The 7,926-nt window shown below is 37.9% G+C and overlaps 1 long non-coding RNA gene across 1 annotated transcript; it reads left to right on the top strand.

The window, feature by feature from the left end:
- Positions 1-312: 312 nt before the first annotated feature.
- On the top strand, positions 313-7,417 carry LOC134419038 (uncharacterized). Its single transcript, XR_010027945.1, has 3 exons — positions 313-502; positions 2,566-2,718; positions 7,352-7,417. It is a non-coding gene; the product is annotated as an uncharacterized LOC134419038 (long non-coding RNA).
- The last annotated feature ends 509 nt before the right edge of the window (positions 7,418-7,926 follow it).

Raw genomic sequence — 7,926 nt, forward strand, 5'->3', positions numbered from 1 at the left:
TAAAACAGTTATGGAGTTGCTGTGAGCTCCCCATAATGTTACTGATGTAGTTGATAGCTAAAGAAGAAGCAGACTAACAGGAAAACTAACCATTCTCCTAGAGAAAATATGTCTGAATTTCAGATACTTGGTAAATTATCTATGAAGCTATTATTAATTATTTTATGGAGTTATCTATGGCTTTAACCAGGAAATTAATTAGTGCTGTAGCTGTATGTTGGTGTAATGTGAGATATCATTTTCCCTGTTCGCATACAGAGGAGAGTGACTACAATTTAATACATGTCTACATGCTTTCAAATGATCTAACAGTATTTTAATGCTTTACAGTTTATATCAGATCCCAAGCAATTCTTCAGTGCCTTCACCGGCCTCCTCAAATTCAGGGAGGGCAGCCAGTGCTTTTGGAAGTTGGCTGAAGGAATTCCACCTCCTCCTTCAGAGACCATGCCGTGGATCCTTAGGGGAAGGACTGAATAGAGCTTTAATTGGTGAAAGGAAGGTAAAACCAAACTGAAGTACTAGAAATCTCAGTTAAATTCCATTATTTATACTGGAGAAACTCTCTCCCTTGTTCTGCTGCTCTTATTGAGACAGACTTGTCATTGAAGAAGTTTATCTCATTTTGTCAGGTCTGCATTTTTCTATTTGCAATATTTTTGTTAATATTATTCCTTACCAGTCCTACAGCATTTTCCTACACAACCATATCAGTGAGAAGGGTTTTCTCTACATTTTAACATGCAGCATTATCCTGTATATTTTCATTTAATATCCCCCACACACTCCTGATAAAGTAAAAATGCCATCAAAACAAATGAACAAAACCCCAGTTATACAAGACCACTCCAAACACCTGGAAGCAGGACACCTAATAACAGAACACAAGGAGATGAACATTGATTTTCTGCAATTCACCAGTTGTCATATCAGCAGAAAGCAGAAACTTACTTTCTGAATGAATTATCCAATTTCCTTTGCCTTGTGCCTACCCCATTTCAGAATAGGTGTTTCAAAACTATTGATTTGCATATGCTTGAAGTACACTATTGGCTGAATAAATTCTACAACAGGACTAAGCAAAACCATTCTTCTGGTAAACACTGCCTGGGCTATTTAGAATAGACACTGAGCAAGTGAAAGAAGTCCTGTATCAAAATTCAACTTAGATATTTTCTCCTAAACTGTGTAATCTTTAGTGATTGAAGTTGTACTGAATCAGTCAGATGCCTTTATTCCTGCCCAAAGGCTTTTTGGGACAACTGCCTAACAATCAGTTCCCAACCAGCCAATTGCTTTTTGATTTTTATTTTGCACATTAGAAAGTAGCCTATTAAAAGCTGATTCCTTGAGAGAAAAAAGAGGAAATATAACACCTGCTTAGTAAATGACATAAAATAGCTCTAAAGTAAGGATGTATTTAAAGTGAGAACGTATGAACACAGATGTGCTTTTCTTTATGTGAATTGCTAATAATGTTTCTAAGACTTTTGGGAAACTTGCTTTTGTTGATCAGTTCATCAAAGAGTTAAAAGAACAAAATTGTGAGAGAGTTTTGCTTCGCATCAATCATTTGCTTCAGAATTTGAAGATCACTCTTCCCTTTTAATCAGCACATGGAATATATTCTCTTTTCTTGGAGAGGGCAATTTGTTCATTACTAATTGAAGTAGACTAATTATAAATGATTAGCATTTGAAGAAGGCTTTTAACTGCTATATAAGACCAGTTCAGTGTGCATTTCTCTGCACTTCTCATGAGTGTAACTTAAAATACATGATTCAATAAAGGCCTCAGTATAAAATAGGATTAAATGTACTTATAAGGCTTTAGCAGTCATTTTTGCTGGTCTTTAATCCTAAACCAAATGATGCTAAATATGCAGAATCACAAAAGACAGAAATCAGGTAATTCAGTATAAACATTCTTGCTTCCTGTGACATATTTCTACTCCTTTCCCAAGTACCATTTCACTGCAAATATTGTTTCACAAAGAGTATTAAAAATACCTTAAGCTTTTAGTTCAAAATGGCAAACAACTCAAGAGGTAATACTGATCCTGCAAATCCAAAAGTTTCAGAGAAATTTACACTGAAAAGAATTGGACAGATTTTTTTAGTTGCTTGGAACAGCAGCAACGGTATTGATAGGTGCATCAGTTTAGAATAAAGCCATCAAAATGAATAATTTACATACCTAAATACGTCTAGAAGAGAAATAGGTTTTTTAGCTCCTCACTCCTCTCCTTGCTCTCTGGTCATGACAATAGATGCTGCATTGCTCTGCATGATTTTCAATCTGTGAACATGAATGTGACTCCTGCCTTTAGAACAACTCACGTCTGCAAGGCTAGGGCAGGGAGAAAGGCAAAAAGAAGAAGGGAAGTGACTTTTTGCTTGAAGCCCTTCTGGGAATCCAGTTTTTCTCTTGGTGAAAAGATTCTTCACTTGACTTTTCTATTTTGTCCTCAGCAACTTGTGTCAGTTTTCCAGACTCTATATTCTTTATGAAGACATCTATAGCTATAAAAATTCCTTGTAATTCCCTCTCTCCTTCCCCTTTCAGGACCAGCTTTGAACATGAACAAGGACCAGTCTTGAGCATGAACCAGGAGCTGCAACCAGGCGTCCCCACCATGAGAACATTCCTACACAGCATCATAAATGTGGAAGTTTGCATCAGTGCATGAATGAACGCCCCTGCCAAGATGATCCAAGGGTAAAATGAAATACCAGGTGCTAAAAAGTGCAGTGCACAAACACAGTCAAGGCACCCTGTACTCACAGACCTTAACAAGACACACTATCAGGTTTTCTGAGGCTTCATAGTAACAGAGATTTTTTCATGAACGATGGGGATGTTTTTTACTTTGTCACCTGAGAGGTGGAGCAGTTAAAATATGGAGACTGAGCTGAGAAGTCATTTGGAGTTCCTGCTGCTGAATTACTGGAAATTGCTGAATGGGGAATTGGATGAGTCCATGATGTTCTTGGCATGAGGAATAAACACAAGGAGATTGTGTTTCATACAAAAAAGTGACCCAGTATTACAACAATGAAAAGAGAGGGGTGACATGGACACAACTTTGTAGTAGAAGACCAGTCTTTGCAGCAGCACTTTTAATAAATGGGGGGGACCAAATTTGTTTTGTATTTATATACAAACATGGCAGTGAAATGCTGGCCATTCAGATTAAAAAGTGGTGCAAGTGAATATCAAGATGTCTATTTTAATTTTGTGGAATTTGAAAGATGTCAGAGAGACAAGGGGGCAATGGGTCTGGGATGCTGAGGGCTCTTAGTTGTATTTAAAAAGTATTTAAATTTAAATTTGCAGGTAAGGGTAGCCTGAGAAAAATTTAAAGGCAAGAGTGAAGGAGACAAAATAATATGTATTTTGAATTTCCCACCAAGAACCACAACAAAATCTAGAGAGTTCTGTAGAAGAAAGGCAGCAGGAGAAAATTGTCATAGTGCAGAGTTAGAGAAGCCAAAAGGGGACTGATTTCAAGAGTTACTTAGCTGTATTGAAGGGAGCTGGCAGTTCAAGGCAGGACACAGAGTGCTATTTCTGAGTGTAAAGAGATTGAATAGAGAGGAGAAATGGTAGTTAAAGAGGCTAGGGGGTGGGACAAGTTTATTTGTGCTGTGACATGAGAGGATGGGAAAGTGAGGCAAAGATTAAAAGACAAAATAAAAAGAGAGACTAGCAAAACTGAATTTCCAGTTCCAGTGTTGCAATAGGTAAGTAACACGGAGTAAAGACAAAAGATTGTGATGAAAGAAAATGGAGAGGACTGAAATAAGTTCTAAAAATATGTCACAGATGTTTCTTGAATCGCCAGACGGTAATCACTGTGCCTACTGGGGATGATGAAAGTAGACAGGTCCAGATATTGCAGGACAGACTGCATCATTCTGTGGTGCTCTGATCCAGGCTGCCTTGTTTTCTGGCAGAGGCATCACAGAGGGAAGCTGGGGACTGGATTCCTTGAAATTTGGCTGAGGTGGATCTGAACACTCCTGTTTCTGCATGAGGCTGTTACCCAAGATGAGTGTCTGTGACGATGCTCACAGGGGCTCTTGGATTGCGGAAGAGATGAGGATCTGACTCCATGTTTCAGAAGGCTTGATTTATTATTTTATTATATATATTACATTAAAACTATACTAAAAGAATAGAAGGAAAGGTTTCACCAGAAAGCTAGCTAAGAATAGAAAAACAAAGAATGAATAAAAAAAGCTTGTGTCTCAGACTCTCTGTCTGAGCCAGCTGACTGTGATTGGCCATTAATTACAAACATCCAACATGGGCCAATCACAGATGCACCTGTTGCACTCCACAGCAGCAGATAATCAATGTTTGCATTTTGTTCCTGAGGCCTCCCAGCTTCTCAGGAGGAAAATCCTAAGGAAAGGATTTTTCATTGAAGGATGTCTGCGACAAGTGTCAGCCAAACCACTGAGAGACTTTTGAAGAGGCAGAGGGTTAAACCTGTGGGTCAAGCATGCCATGAGTGGGTGTGTGAACATGCTCTGAGCTCAAAAATGAGTCTAAAAACCTAAACATTATCCTGTCAATTTTTCTTATTCTTCTGACATTGAAACAGGGTGAAATTGAGACAAGTAAATGAAGGAATAAAGTTTCAAATCAAAATCAGATAGACAGTGTTTGCAAAGCCTTATTATTAAAGTGACAATGAACAGAAACTTCTTGGATCACAGAGCTGAAGTCAGATACCTAAAGTCATATCTATTTCAGAAGTCTGAGTCCTTTAAAAAATGGTTTTTAGGCTTCTCATCCCTTTCTTCAGAAATGATCTGCCATTTTTGAGCGCTCTTATTAATGTTTAGTAACTGTAGGGATGTTGATGTTCCAAACAAGAGGATATCTGGGGATGTCCTCCTTTTCCCTGTCTCCCTTGTAGAAAAGTACCCAGTACAGCATATCAAGAGTAATGAGATTTTTGTATCATTATAAAGATAGAAGTACATTTGAGCTCTGTTATCTACCAATGTTGTCATCTTTTGCACAGGTACTCTTTGCACAAACTAAAACCAACTGTAGGAAAATCTGTTATAAAGCCTCTCCTTCAGATATAACACTGAAGAAGACAACTGAAGGGTAGTATTGCAAAGTAAACTACAAGTGGCTTTCACAGCTTATACTGCAAGTATCCTAACAAAGTCATAAAACCAAAATATAGCCACTAGGTATTTAAATATCCTTGCTATCATACAAAACTAAATAGCCTGTAATTTTTCTTTTTTTCTGTTTTATGTGCCAGGGGATTCTTTCAAATGTATTTACCATAGTCATTTCCCCCCCATTATCTCCTAAATTTTTGCAAATTTGAGCTCAGAAATACTTACCTGTATTAAAAATTCCTGATATTCCTCCTCCTCTCTTAGTTTCTCTGTTCCACTTTTCTATCTCATATCAGAAGCAAAGTGTAAGTGTATTTGCAGATTTCTCTTTTTTCTCTCCAGCTTTTCTCCACCTGCAGGCCTTTGATTTGAAATTGTAAGGCACTTAAATCTTCTGCCAGCATTCTTATAAACAGATTCAACTTGTCCTTTTGTCGATGCTTCAGCATGTAGCCAATTTCCTCTCTTTTCTTGCAGTTTAGAAGACCTCAGATAATTCTGCCTCTGTTCTCTCACAAATATATGAAATTCTAAGCAGTCATCTAACTTCACATTCATGAGGCAATTTCATTGCCACCAAATTGCAGACTTGGCAAAACACTGTCCATCTGCCTTTGAAATGATTTAAGAAAGGATTGAATTTCAGAGATGCTGGTGCAGACAATCTAATCTGCTACATGTCTGCTTGTACTTTTACAGAATAGCCTTGTTCTTTTGCATATCCCAGCATGGAATGCTTAAACTGTTGTTGGGCTTAGTTAAAATTTCCATTCCATTCACCAGTGCTTCATATTTTATTTGATAAAAGACAAGGTCAGTGGGATTCATAGAATTTGGCCTAAAACTGCTGATTGCAGGGAACAATGCAGTTTTGAATAGATCTTTAGAAAGGACTGATCTGGTGTCAATATGCACTCTCATGTGGCTTGGCTGCAGTTTTGGGCTGCTGAGGTAGAAGTGGTGAATGCTTTTACTTGTATTCCAAACTCTTAGTTAATGCCTTTGCAGATAGGTTATCTGGGAATGGTGTAATGTATTAATCCCTCAGATTTATTTAGATAAACCCCCTCCGAAGATTTAAGCAGATGCCTCCTCAGATTCCTGGGTCTGAAGCCAGTCAGATCATCTGGAATCCAGTGGTTTTTTTCTCCTTTTCATCTTCATTTCAGGACTTTCTGTCGGCAGGCTGTAAGCATCCACAAAGGAATGTGAGCAGCTGTGGTTACAGAGACGTGTCTGCTGAGCAGCAACGTGTGTTCACAGTGGCACAGTGGCCTGATGGGTGGGATTCTTTTTTAAAAAAAAAGTATTTATCCTGTCTCTTGAACAATGTGTTTAAATGTAGAACAAGCAGAAATTCTGATTTGCTGTCCTTTCTCAGTGGTCGCTGTCGCTCAAGCAGTGGCAGTCCAAATACTTCAGTGTTAACTTCCAAGCACACTAAATCTGCTGCAGTCAGGAAAGATATTAAATACTAAAAAAAGAAACATACTGACTAAGTTGCTGGCTCTTAGGCTGAACAGGCTCATACATCTTTTACCCTCAATAGCTTGTAGACTCTGATGCGAGAGAGGAAGAGTGGCCATGTACTCGTAGAGAAGGCATTTTCATTATGTCAAAAATAAATGGCTGAAACCTGAAGTGTGGCTAGTGCTGAGTGTACTTCCTTGGCAGGAGCTGGTGGCATTCTGAATAACAAAGCCTTTGAGATGTGTTTCAGCAGTCCTGTATTATTTATTTTGATCACATAAATGTTTATTATCTGTCTCTAAAAATAGATGAAGTGAATTTGAGAATGTTGCAATGTGAATAAACGGCGAGTCGATGAAAACTCCTTTGGCAGTGTATCTAAGCCACAATCAACCACTCACAATTTTTGTTATATAAAGACTTTGGGGAGCAGGGGGGAGTTAATGTCTGTAGGCTTATTGGCTCTGTGTACATTTGCTATGACCCTTTTGTTAGTGAAATTACTCAGGAAGGAGATAGGAATCAATGCAGCACTGCAGGCAGCGTAAACCAACTTGTGCACGTTTCGAATATAGTTGTTAAGATCTTATCTTGGCATGCTTGCCCAAACGATAACAAATCCCAAATACATTCTTACCATGGGGCTGCTCTAAACCAGACTGCAGACATGGATATTTTGAGCGATAATCCAGAAATTTGTAGCAACAAACTTTGCTTTCTCTTTTTGCCAACAGCGCCTAACTGCTGCTGCAAGCTGAACTCAAAGATGCTGATGTGTGTAACTGTAGTGATGGGTTTATGGTAAGTATTTGAAGCTGAATTTTCCTTTTTTTTTTTCTTTTTAAGTCTTATGACCTATATTTCAGTTAGTTGTGGAATACCCTTGGAGTGGTTATGAGCAATTCTTGTGATTTTTCAGCTATTCTGAAATCTTATTCCTCAGTTTTTGTCCTGTGCAGTAGGATAGCACTTATAAAAACATATTTTAGTGGTTTTAAAATGGTGTAGTCTTCTATACACTACTGAACGTTTGAATTGTGATCCCTTATTGAATTGTGCCCTTTATTTGATATGTTGTCAAATGCCTTTTCAAATTTCTTTCCAATACTTCATCAGATTGATTCCATCATCTTTTATCTCTTCCATCGTCTCTTCCACCATTACAACATAGCAGTAAGAGTAACAAAGCCTGATTTAATAATCTGTCTAGAACATTTTATAGGTTAAATAGCATCTTTTTTCCAAGATAGAACCAATGTTGTGGAAATCAATTAGACATTTAGCACCATTGAAAAATATACGTTTTAAA

Source organism: Melospiza melodia, chromosome 5 (assembly GCF_035770615.1).
Source record: "Melospiza melodia melodia isolate bMelMel2 chromosome 5, bMelMel2.pri, whole genome shotgun sequence".
Lineage (NCBI taxonomy): Eukaryota > Metazoa > Chordata > Aves > Passeriformes > Passerellidae > Melospiza > Melospiza melodia.